The sequence below is a fragment of the Camelus ferus genome, chromosome 12, assembly GCF_009834535.1.
Source record: "Camelus ferus isolate YT-003-E chromosome 12, BCGSAC_Cfer_1.0, whole genome shotgun sequence".
NCBI lineage: Eukaryota > Metazoa > Chordata > Mammalia > Artiodactyla > Camelidae > Camelus > Camelus ferus.
Window position 1 is genome coordinate 42,715,249 of NC_045707.1, and position 13,839 is coordinate 42,729,087.

The 13,839-nt window shown below is 36.4% G+C and overlaps 1 protein-coding gene across 5 annotated transcripts in view; it reads left to right on the forward strand.

The window, feature by feature from the left end:
- Positions 1–13,839, forward strand: part of ANKS1B (ankyrin repeat and sterile alpha motif domain containing 1B) — an 860,521-nt gene that overhangs the window by 357,057 nt on the left and 489,625 nt on the right. The window lies entirely within an intron of this gene.

A 13,839-nucleotide genomic window follows, 5' to 3' on the forward strand; every position in this document is an offset into this window, starting at 1 on the left:
TTTTAAATTAGATTTTTAGATAGATTATCTCTCCTATTATTAAGAAATGCTTTACATGTTTTGCATATATTAATTCGTTTAAACGTCACGACAGTAGTAGGTACTATTGTCACCTGTGATTTATAGATGGAGAACTAAAGCACAGAACCTTTAGCTGACTTGCCCGCATTCATATGGCTAGAATAAAGTGGAGCTGGGATTTGCTTCCATACATTCTGAGTTGAAGTCTATGCTCTTGGCCACCACATTATGCTGCCTCTCAAAAATCTTATTATATCATATTTGTAATATACTTTAGAAAGTACATAACACTTCTGTTTATTATAATTAGTATTAATTCACATACACTTGATCCCTTATTTCAGAATTCTAAAGAGTGTAAGTGGATGTAGAGAAGCAAACCTTTTCTTCCTCTGAGTCCCCCAAATGCTGGCAGTATCTGAGTATATTTAGGAAGTGACTACTATGTTACAGAACTATTTTTTCTTTTATTCAGATGGTTTTTAGGGAGCACTTCTTATGCTTCAGTCACTGTTAGGCACTGGGATACAGACATAAAATTCTCAGTCCTTACCTAAAAGAAATTCAAAGTCTAAGAAGTTTTCCTTAAAGGAGAGATAAAATAATGTCTTTAGCTTGTTGCTGACAAAGTGACAGGGAGAAATGCCTGGTAGTTTAAAGAAAGAGATAAGATAATATTCTAGGTCTCTGATGAAATGCCACTGCTACTACTCATATCCCTCCATTGCATACACCATCCTGATGACACGTGCTGTTTGCTTAAAGATATCCCTGTAGATTGTCACTAGGTAGATTCTGGAACTAAGTCAGGCAGTTATGTGTCATACATAATGCAAGAGTCTTTCCCATGTATTAACTCATTGAATTTAATCCATATACTAATTCTCTCTTATAGGTATTATCACCAATTAACATAAGGGAAAACAAAAGGATTAAGTAGCTTTCCATGGTCTGTGGAATAAAATAATAATTAAAAAAAATTCAACCCTATTTTGACCCTGAATTTAAAGCTCACAGTGGCAGCTAGCTAATTACTTTTTGTATTTTATGTTGAGGCCCAAATAAAACTGAGTAATGAAGGTCCAGAATCTATAAGTATATTATCTGATTTTTAAAAAATGGAATTAAACTTAAAATGTCTTTTGCATTTAGAAGAAATGTTTCAGTTACTATTGCTGTATAACAAGTTACTCTAAAATTTAATAGATTGAAACCACAGGAATTAGCACATTATCTTATCATTTCCATGGTTCAGAAATTCAGGACAGGCTTAGCAGATTGGTATTGCCTCAGGGTCTCTTATGCAGTTGCAGTGAAATAGTGGCTAGAGCTAGAACAGTGTGGGGCTGGAGAATCTGGGGGCTTTCAGGTAGCCCCTGGGCTTCTTCGTTAGATCTTCCTGCACGGGCTATCTTGGGTTTTCTTAAACCACACTGGTCTCAGGGCAGTTGGACTACTTGTGTTGGTGATTCAGGGCTCCATGGCCAGTGTTCCAGATGTAAGGTGGAAGTAGCATTGCCTTTCTGACTTCACCTCAGAAGTCACAGAGCATCATCTCCACCACATTGTGTTGGTTACAAGTGAGTAACACAAACCTAGATTAATGGAAGGAGAATTGGACTCTGCTTCACACTGAGGGAATGGCAAGATTCTAGATGAACATGTGGGATAAGAGATACTGTTATGACTTTCTTTATAAAAAGACAGTCTTCTACAGTTCACCCTCTAGCCCAATAACTCACATCCCTCCCACAGGCAGAATATGTTCAAACATACTCATCTCTTCCCAAGATCCTCAAAACTTTCGTACTATTCAGCATTAGTCTCAGGCTTGAGGGTCATCATCTAAATTAAGTCCAGGTGCAGTTTAGTCTCCTTGGTAAGGTGCCTTAAGCAAAGCATTAAGTACCACTCCTCTTGGTCTGAAGTCTTGTGAACTAAAGAGATGGGTTATTTTCCACCCACGTATCCATAATAAAATGATTGGACAAGTGTCAATTAACCACAATAAACACTTGCAGTTTTTAGAAAAAAGATGGGAAAATATAGGCACATGGCAATCATCAGTCCATAGAAATTCTTAATTCCTACCAGGTACATTTTGCCAGTTCTGTGAGTAGGGCTCAGTTCTACTCTCTGAGAGTTGTTCTCCATGGCTCTTGGCTCTGCCCTCCGGGTTCTTGTCCCCTGTGAGTCATCCTTCCTTTTTATAGTAAGTGACTTAGGTATAAAACTAAATAATCTCTGTTTGATTTCTACCCACAGTAGTTCTAGGTTACTGTACTGTCTCTTTCTGTTTTAGTTTTAAACTGGCAGTGTTTCCACCAATACAATTCTTAAAAACTTCATGGGTTTTTTTTAATGAATCTTATCGTCCTTAAGATACTCAGAAGCCCGACACTGTCTAACAGACGGAAACTATGAGGCATACCTTTAAGATCCTTAGGGAGCCTTTTGTATGTCTTAAATATTCTATAAGGTACAGCCCTGGATCCTTCTGAAGTTTTACCAAATGATCTAATAGTCCCATAATGGATTTGATCTTTGGTTTGAGGATCTTTCTTAGGGAATTGTTTGCCATCTGGAGAGACTGGGAATGGCCTGAGTGTTCCAGTGTATGAATGAAAGTTGCACTGCCTATTCTGATCTAGCTAGGTAAGTCTTGTACTGTCATTGTAAGCCAGTCAAAAACTGGTCTAAATTTAAGGAGACAGGGAATAGACTGTACTTCTTAATGGGAAATTGCAAGATTCCAGAAGAACATATGAGTTGGGAGATACTGTTTTAACCATCTTTGGAAAATACAATCTACCTCAAAAAAAAAGTCACTATAAGATGATGAAACATTTTAAAACAAACTTACTTAAACATGCAAATGCTTCAAAAGTAGTTACCCTGGGAAGATACATACTTTTTCTTAAAGGTTTGCCTTTTGGTAAATCATTTCTTTGGAATTTAGCCATTGCAATTGCTTTAGAAAACCTTGAAAAGATTCATTATGGCTAAATGCTATACACTACTATAACAATTTGTTCACAAAGAACATGTTTATGATGGTTTAATTTTCTTTGTCCTAGTTTAAGTTTCCAGACTCTGAAAATTTTACTGATGCTCTCTTTGGATCCCATGAAATAGAAGAGTCTACAGTTTTTTCCCCAAGTGTTTCTTCAGAAACTACCAGCCATGCAAAAGCCAGAGTATAATGGAAAGTTTATTTTGTTCAAGAATAATATCCTAAAGAACAATGACCAAATGCCTTAACCATTCAACACTTCAGTTAATTCAAAAGTTAAATATAGATGTATGTGTAGGTGGTGTGTGTAAGGTGAAAGACGTCTTAGATTAAATGAACATGTAAACTTCTTTCATCAGAACAATACATGTGTCTGTGATTTAATCATCAACCCAGAGCTGGACTGGGATTCAGGAGTAGGTTTCCTGGACAAACTGCAGTTACCTGGTTGTGTGACTTCTTTAAAGCCTTTGCTATTTTATTTTAATTTTCTGAAATGAGTGGAGATAGGACTGTTATCAAGAAATATTTGTTGAATGTCTTCTGTTTACAAAGCATCCTTGTGCAGTTCAGTGTCAAAGCAGTTTTAATCATGGCATGGCTCATAATAGGAGAGTAGCATGTTACTTGGGACATGCAATTTACTTTCATAGAGAATATTTCTAAGATTATTCACTGTGATCTGAACTCTCAGGTGACTTCCTCCTGGGAGGTCCTGTTACTGATATACTTGCAAGTACAAAGCAATAATCAGGGTTCCTCTTCTCAGCAGATTCTCCTAACAAAATACTTTGAGCTTTTCATCTCTTACCCTTTCCACAACCCCCAAAATAAAAGCACTGTCAAAACATCCCCAGACAAAGTGAACTTAGAATTAAAAAGACTATACAACTGCCCATCCAAAACAACCATTTGTTTATGGTTAAAAGCTATACTCACCTGACTGTGCACCACAATCAAAGAGGAAAACACGTAATATTCCCAGATGGTTAAATTTTATGCTAAGGATTCAAATCAGCATTTTAAATGTCATTCTACTCATGCAATTTTTTTGCAGAGCCTCAAAGTTTGGCATAAAATTATTTTTTTCATATGCATTAAGATCTGGTGAAAGTCTGAGGTCATAACTGAGTGAAGAAAGAAAGGATTTTCTATTAAGCAAAACACTAAAGTTCTGAAGTTTATTTTTATACAGCAAGTGGTTTAATAATCCATGTATTCATCTGTCATTTCTCTAATTTTGTGGTTGAGAGCATTTAAAATGCACATGTACGTAATTTCTTTATTTAAAATTTGTCTTTAGTTATACTTCTTATATTACTTTCATGTTCCACATTTGAGTTCTTCATTTTCTTGGCATCTTTTACTGCTAATACCTAAGGATTTAGAGGAAGAAGGAGGAAGTCAAGTTTCTCTTCTAAAGTCCTAGAGCTTATTCAGTTTTCTCTCCTCTCTATCCTTCTCCTCAGCAGTCTGTATGGAAAGCAACATTACTCCAGTCATTTTACTAAAAATAATTTCAGGTTCAAACAGTTAACTACAAAGTTCATCTTGGTCGCATTTCGAAACTATCATATTTAGAGCTTCTTTTAATGTTTTAGTTCATTACACTTTTGTAAAAGACACGACTGGAAATACAATTACTCATAATTTGGGGAAATTTGCATTTAGGATTTAGGAATTTCAACACAATTACTTTGATAACAATGATTACTTTTATTGAGTTTTTATTATGGGTGAATCACCAAGCTAAGTACATTGTCTTATCTCATCTTTCCAAGAATCCTAGGAGGTAGACCATAACAAAATCAATATTTTACAAATAAGGAAAATGAGTAACTTTCCCAGGTCAATATTTGAGGTCAGATTTGTCAGGTTCTGAAACCAATGCCCTTAACCACAGTGAGATGCACCAGCAGTTCTCAACTGGGAGCGATTTTGCCTCTCGCCGTTGGCAATGGAAGGGGTTGCTACTGGCATCTAGTGGGTACAGACCAGGGATGCCAAAAAACATCTTGCAATGCATAGAACAGCCACCCACAGGAAAGAATTATCCAGTTCCAAATGTCGGTAGTGCAAGGGTTGAGGAAGCCTGATATACCCAAACATTTTCTAAATCGACTAATGGATTATTCTGAATCTGACTTTGTTTACCTTGTAGACTTCAAGATAAAGCCTATCCAAATTTACAGCCTCCAGGTAAACTTAAATTCATTGATTCTGGAAAACATTGTGAAGTAGCCATTTTTGTTGTTTGACAACAGAAAATATATACTTTAAAAAATTTGCAAATATGAGCTTCAATTTAATCAAGGACATGAGGCCAAGTCAAAGTTGTATTAATTTACATTCAACACCCATGAAGAATAAAACTTAGCGTATCAGAAACAATGTGTGTGAATTTAGATCTTTTTATATGGAGTTAAGAAAGCTTCCATTGCTGTAATTTGTTCAACTAAAAAAATCACTTTTCCATTGTTTACATACCTTTCAGAACCCTCTATACTTATGTAAATCATATGATAGTTCTAGATATTCCAACAAAAAGTCTCAATCAGCATATTCTTTTAATTAAAACAACCTAGTCCAAATCAGAATTATTCAAACAGAAAGAATGTAAGGAACTGGCAGCAAAATGTGAATCTAAATTCCTCACTAAGCACAATGGTTTGTACAGGTGGCATTTTTTATTGTATGATCTTCTCAGTGAAGGAAGCAGTACATTGGTTAACATTCTGGTTTAGTCCTCATATCTGAAGAGGGACCAGAGGTCTAGGCCATTTCTAGACAAATTCCTTCTCCATTGGTTTGCAGAAAATCTCCATTCTTTAATCCAGTCTATCCACCCTTGATCAGAGTTAGAGTTTTCTTTCTAACTTCTCTGAATCACTAGAGATTTATCTCCTTAGTGGGGATGTATGGGTTAGCGTTGCAACATTACAAGCAACAGACATCAGTGGGTCAAAAAACAGTGTTTCAAAAAGAATAGTAACTGGAGCAACTAGGGATATCTAGGGAGTAGAGAAAGAGTACTGTTAAATAAGGTGGCTAATGAAAAGATCTCTTCAAAATACAATTGTTGAGGTAAATCAACTTGAAAATTTTTTAATCTTTGTATAACTCAATCAAAGATTTGTGAATCTTTCCATGGAATATCTGATTTGCCTGGTTTGGGCCAAATCAGCACTCTTGGCCAGGGGAGGGCAGAGCACTGTGGCTGAGACTCTCACTCATCTAATAGGAAAGGTGTAGTTTCTCAGAGAAAAATCATTACGTTGTTACTAGATGAAGGTGAATTCTGGTTAAGCAAAAATAGTAGATGTCTGCTACATTCACATTACTTTTTTTCCTCTCCCAATTATCTTGAAACTCTAAGAAATATATTTATGCGTCTTTCAATTTTCATACTCTACTCTCTGATGCCTCTACTGATTCTTTACTATCACATGCACATAATGGCCTATTTCTGCCCTCCCCTTAAATTGCCCTATAGTCCCTCCTTTTTCCCACTAGTGGGAAAGCCCACTACCACCTCCTCTGTGGAAATCCACGGATAGGAATTGGATATACATAAAACTTGTAAAATGAGGGTGAAGCTATGTCTGAAATTTACTAGTTGTCTTCCTAGATATTTGAGCAGGTGATTTTCACACTGTTTCATGGTATTTCAAAATTCCATGCTATATGTATAGGGATTGTATTTGCCCTTAATACAGACCCTCACAATTATGTCCATGACTGATTTCAATATCACCCAGAAATTATGGAATTAAAGCAGGAAAGAGTACAGCCCAGCATAACATAGAAGGCACCAATCATGAAGAAATGCAGATATTCAAATTTTCTGGTGGAACATGATTCTTAATTTCAAAATAATTACTAAAATAGAAAAAAATAATAATAACATCTGAACCCCAGGCCGCTGTAGTACCAGAGTAGAAATATAAAAAAGCTGAGATGAGCTGACACAATGTACTTTTGCAATAACATCATGTGAGCGACAAATTATCACATAGAAATAATATGTATGAGTGTGCATATGCGTGTATAGAACTAGAAGATGAAGTGGGGGAGGAAACTAATATGTAGCAATTTTTCCTTGTATGCTGAAACCCTACTTAACAACCTTGTTTAGGTTTTGAAATGATGGGGAAACACATCATAAAATACCATTTACAAAGAAAGGAATTTTTAAAAGCAGAAATAACGAAACATTTTCTCTATATAAACATCTTATTCTTCTCTGAAATCACAAACAGCTGCAGTATATTCTGACTAATTACAAGTGAATCATAAGAAACACAGCATGATAAGAATCCTAAGTGGTATCAGTATGATGCAAGTTGATTTTAAATCCTGAAGTTCTATGTAATTCACATTTTATTCACATTTGGGTCATCAATTTTAAAGACCCACATTTGGGTCACGTTAATTTGAGTTGTTTGCTAAATGTAACTAAATGTCTTCAGCACTGTGGAAAATTTTAACAAATGGTAAAGCATTATTAGTTGAGATGCTGCTTGTTAAGAATTTATGGTTATTATACACTGGTGGTGTTCATCTTTGAATTACCAGTGGAAATGGAAAATACTTTTCAGAGAAATGTTTGTTTCCTTAATAATAAGGGCTATTTTCTGGCACCAATTTAGCAGCAAAGATCTGTTCTTTACATATAAGATTATAAAAATAAAGAATTTGGAGAGTCCTTGAAGATAAGGAAGTATACCAAGAGTGCAAATTTACTTATCAAATAAATGGACTAATTCGTCTGGTCCTTAATCCTTACCTTTGCAAATACCCCTTCTCATGATCTCAGGTCTTTAAGTGTGTATTTACAAGCATCTCTAAGGCTCAGGGACTGAGGAATATTTAGTCCTACTCTCCCTTCTTTATCAAACTATTATCAGGTGTTCAGGACTTCCTATGAGCCCTATTCTTGTGATACGTATGTAGAGACAATAGACAGTACAAAATGTTACCATGAGCACATATGCTGCCTAGAGACGGACAACTAGAATTAAAAGCTGGAAAACAATCCAAAACCCCGTACAACTAAGAGGTAGATTAGGAAATAGGGGCTCTAAATGCCATACAGAGTGAACTAACTCTGAAAAAGAGCTAGAGTAATTTCACAAAGAACAACTTCATCCACCTTCTGATTTTCCCTGGAATCCAAAACTAGTACCTGGATTGCAAAATGTGAAGACAATAGAAAACTTTGAAGCCCAGTTTATCTTTGCCACTTAAACAGAATGTTCCCTTTCACCTAAACTTCAATAGTATGCATTTAAGTACTTTTAAGTCTCTTTTTTTACCTTAGAATTAGGTATATTCAAATACTTATGTTATTTCAATACATGATATCCCCCCCCCCAGATTCTGATAAAGTATAGTCATTTTTAAAAGGCATTAAAATGTTATCAGATATCTTACCTACAGTTCTAAGAGGTAGTTAAATTCCAGACCTGTGAAATTTTCAACTAGTCAATTAAAATAATATTTCCTTTCACTCTGAAACTAGTGTGTGATGAGGCCAGGTACTTATTAACAAACCATTACCTTCTACCCAGAGTGCAAAAACTTTCTGGGACTGGGAATGTGAGCTGTAACTATTTAAGTTTAAATGAATTCATTGAGTATTTGTTAACTGACTTTTAAAGGGATTCTCAGAACTCACCTGCATGTGTTGGCCTTCCTAGTTTTTTATCTAGTTCCCTTATACCCTTTGCTTGAATCTTGGCCTAAATCCCGCCTGTGGACAGGTCTCCCTGGTGATGGTGATTTCCCCTCTGGATTTCCTGGTGTCCCCATCACCATGTACCATAAACCATAACAATAATATCTAAGCTAGACTCTCCCCAGCCAACATCACCACTTACTGCTACCTATTTTTGTAATAGGTACCAAATTCTCCAGATCCATAGATCTTTGTCTAACTGCTGCATTGTCAGCACCAACAGCTGGGACAGCTCCCCAGGACACTTTTGGCTCTAGAAGGTGAATCCAGTGCCTCAGATCTCCGTGCATCAGCTGTCTCAGACTAAATAATTTTTGTGCCTCTTTGAATAGTATAAGAATAGAATAATCATGCCGCACTAGCCCCCTACACACTCAAGTGTTCTTTATGTTTAGCCATATCTCATCCTTTTTTCTACAGTGTCTTAACTACACTTTTATTACAGAAAGTTTTAAACAGGAAGGTTGAAAAAATATGCAGTTGAACAGATGCCCACCACCCAACAACCTATATTCAACAGTTGACATTTGCCATGTTTGCTCTATCATCTATCTATTTATCTATCCATCTATTATTTATCTATCATCTATCCATCTTTCTACCTATCTTGCTGAATCGTTTGAAAATAAATTTTTGACATAATGTTACTCAAATATTTCAGTATGCATACAGAAAAGGGGCATTTTCCTACATGACCACAATATTATTTCACACCTAGGATAATTAATGATTTCTTAATCAGTTGATGTCTGTCTCAGTCCATTTATCTAAGCTACCAATCTATCTTATTTACCCATTTTCCCCAAAATGCCCATGCAGCTGCTTTTTTCAAACCAAGATTCAATTAAAATTCACATATTTTATATGATTGTTACATCATTTTAATTTCTTTTAATCTAGAGCAGTTTCCCAACATTACTTTTTTCCCATGATATTGAATTTTTTATGAGATTAGGCTAATTGCCTTATAAAGTACCCCACATTCTACATTTGTATTATTGTTTTCTTGTTGAGTTTTTAACTTGTTCCATTACACGCTATATTTCCTATAACTTGAACATTAGATCTAAAGTCTTGGTTATATTCAAGTTGAGCATTTTTGCAAGAATATTTTATGGGTGATTCTGAGTGCCTTATATTGCACCACATCAGGAGGCATACAATGTCAGGTTTACCTTCTATTAATCATGTAAATTTGATCTCTTTTGAGTGGTTATCACTAGATCTTTCCATTGTTAAGGTTTGTTTTTCCCTTTGCAATTAGCAAGTAAATTGGTGTGAGTGAACTTTGGGAATAAGACAACGCATTTCCCAATGACCTTTCACGTAAGAGTTTATCATTCTTTGATGATCCTTTAAGGGAACAATCATTTCGTTGGGATTGCAAAATTGTGATTCTCTTGTTATTTCTTGTATATTTATTGGCAGTTAATCTTCTATAAAGAACTTCCCATAATAAAGAGGGTGTGGGCAACAGCTTCTCTCCAAAAGAAAAGGCAAAGAAATTCTTATTTTCCTTTAATTATCAAATTTTAAAGTAAGAAGTTGGTATATTAGTTACCTCCAATAGTGGCAAATAGGTACTTCCCCTCATTTTTCTTTCTCAGAGAACCACTGTGGACTTTTGGATTTTTATGTTTAGTGTTTTAAATAGTGGATAGTGTCAGAAAAAAAGCATATATATGTAATATTTCATATGGGTGTTTCTAGTTAAAATTTAATATTATAATTTTTAAATATTATTTTATTTTTGTAACTTTTCTTTTATAATGAAAATTTTGGTTTCTAAAACATTTTTTATTTACTTAGTCCTATCATATAATATAGGTTCTAAGTTATAATATCAATTATTACTAATAACAGTAAAACTATTGAGAGAAATTTAAGATTTATTTGAAGTATTTTTGTGCTTGGGATATATTCTAAGATTATAGCCTTAAAAATATAATCAGAATGCTGTGTCAAAATTCACTTGAAATTATTTTCTCTCTGAATTGTATTACTAATTTAAAGTAGAGTTAGGTTTATTTATTTTGGTTTCTTTTCAATTTTAAGGGTTAACTTTTCCTATTTTTCAAATCTTCTAATATGTGAGAGATTTACATAGTTCAAAAGTCAAAATTACATAAAAAGAAAGATGTACTCAGAAAATTCTTGCTTCCTTCCATCTACCTCCTACTTCATTCTTCCTATTTATAAGTTACCATTTTTAAGAGTTTTCTTTTTGCAAACACACACACACACACACAGTTCTGCACTTTGCTTTTTCTGCTTAATACACCCTGAACATTATTCCAAATCAGCACACAGAGATCATCTTCATTTCCTTTAAGGTCTGCAGAATACTTCATTGGGTATATGTGTCATAGTTTATTCCACCATCCATATTGATGGACATCTGAATTACTTTTAACCTTCTGCTGTTACATAAAAGCATCAGTGAATAACTATGTGTATATGTTATCTTGTATTTGTGGAGCTATGTCTCTTTGGGAAGATTCCTGGAAGTGGGTTTCTTAGGTCAAAGGAAAACGTGAAGATATCTTTTTAAAAGAGTATTAAATTCCCCTTCAGAGAGATTGTGCCGTCTTGCACTCCATTAGTAACATATGCCTCACTGAGTCGTTTCAAATGTTTGGATATGCACCAATCTAATAGGTGAAAACTATCTCCCTGTAGTTTTAATTTGCATTATTTTTTGTTATGAGTGAGGTTAAGTATCTTTCCATGTGCTCAAGAGCCATCTCTCTTTTAATCAACTGTCCATGTCTTCTGCCCAGTTTTCTTTTGGGGTTTTGAACTTTTCCTTCACTGTTTTAAGATCTTTTTTTTTTATTAGAACAGAGTAGTGGTTCTCAGCTGGGAATGATTTTAGCTCCCTTCCCTGGGACATTTGGCAGTGTCTGGAAGCATTTTTGGTTGTCACACCTGGGGAGGGGATGCTACTGGCATCCAGTGGGAGAGGACAGAGATGCTGCTAAACATCCTACAATGCACAGGGCAGCCCCCACCACAAAGAATTATCCAGCCCCAAATATCAAAGGTGCTGATGTTGAGAAACACTGGATTAACTTTGTGATGTAAATATTTTCTCCTGATTTTCTCTAATTTTGTTTACAATATAATGTTTTCTTTATTAAGTAGTTCTGTTTCTCATTATTTTCTCTTATTCTTCTGATTTTAAGTCATAGTTAGAAAGGCTCTCCCAACTCTCAGGTTATAATAGAATTCACTGTGTTTCCTTCTAGAACTTGAGTGGTTTTATAATTTACATCTATGTAAAATTGATCTTGGAGTTAATCTTGAGGTAAAGTAGGATTCATTTTGCTTCTCCTAAATGGCTGTCAAGCTGCACCAAAACAATTTATTCTAAAGGTCATTTTTTTCACCCGGTGGTTTGAGATGCCAACTTTATCATATACTCAATTTCCATATATATCTGAGTCTACTTCTGGACTTTCTATTGGTTTCATTGTCCTTCCGTCTATTCATGGACCAATACCACACTGTTTTAATTATAGAGGCTTTATAATAGAGGGAATACGAAGTAGAGGATTAGTTATACAGATGATGGGAAAGTAGAGAGGCCAAAAGGGAGCAGTGAGGTGACCTAGAGACTAGCAAAAGCAGGAAGCCATTAGCATCCCTAGGATAAGAGACAAAGGGAGATGGTGGTGTTATCAGAGCCCAGGGACCAGCAAAACCAAAGATATCATGGAACCATGGAGAAGAAACAGTCACTAATGAGATGCTTTCCAAGGCAGAAAGAGGGAGAAAAATATCTTTGTCTTCTCCCTTCCTAGCACTTTCCAGTTTCTCACAAGAGCTTCCTACTGTCTGTTCAAGCCCACCCAGAAATCAGCTGAATTGGAAGCATGGGTAAACACAGCCTGCAGGGGTCAGCCCCATGTCATACCTAGAATAACGGGAGAAGAGCAAGGGAGGGATCTTAGGGCAGATAAGTCCAGGTCCAGCAGGTCTGTCTCGGTTCTGGGGCTACTTATGTTGGTATGTGAAGGATTTTTAAAAATTGTTCTTTTGTTGATTTTTGTTGTTGTCTGTCTAAAGTTGATTTTAAAACATTTTTAGCTTTGATATGACCCTTATTTTAAGCAACTTATTTTTGCCCACTAAGTTCCTTTCTTCCAACTCTCCAGTATTCAGCATGCTGACACACCAGATCTCAGTCCTGTCCTGAATATTTTCTCACTTAGAATTGGACCAAGCGCCACCCTTAGACCCAGGCAAGTGTGGCCCTTGCCTCAGGCCCTGTGCTTTAAGGGCCCCCAAGATTTGGAGTGCCTTTAAAAATTTTCAGAGGCCCTCCTCTGTCCTTGGACTGACCAAGGCTGACGGTACCTGACAATGCTGTCTTGACATGGCTCCCTGAGCCCAGACCAGGTTTCACCTGGGCCCTGGTCCCCATTGCTTACCTTTGAAGCACTCTGTAAATCTCTACTGTCCACTTGGAATCATGGATTCCTTCCCATGAGCTCTGGGACTGATACACTTTTGGGTTGACCAATCCCAGTTCTAGCAGGTAGCCTGGTGAGTGGATCACTCTGGCTGGCCAGCACAGTATTTCTTTTGTGGGATCATATAAAACTGTCCACCAGAATAGTGCTAACTTGCTGATTTGGATGACTCTCACTCATGTCAGACACAGGGCGAGTTTCAAAGCTGTGAGCTATGAGCCATCTGTCCCTGAGCCTTGACCTTGAGCTGTGGGCCTGAGCATCAGTTCTCATTGGCTTATTTCTGACCATCATGATGACACCAGTCTACAGTACTTGGGGACAGCAGGCACTGCAGGAGGCATCCTTGACCCTATGCACTCCTGTCCTCTGGCACTCAGGATACTCACCCCACCCCCTCACCAGGCTCTATGCCACATGTCAGGCAGTCCTTTGGGGGTGGCCATGCTGCTTTCCTGAGATCTTCTGAGACTCTTGCTCACCATTATCAGTGGACCCTTCTGATTAATGTTCGTCAGTTGATGCAGTGATACTGTGCTCCCTGGGGTTAAGTCTAAGTTGTGCTGAATGAAGGCTGGACATTCCTTTTGCAG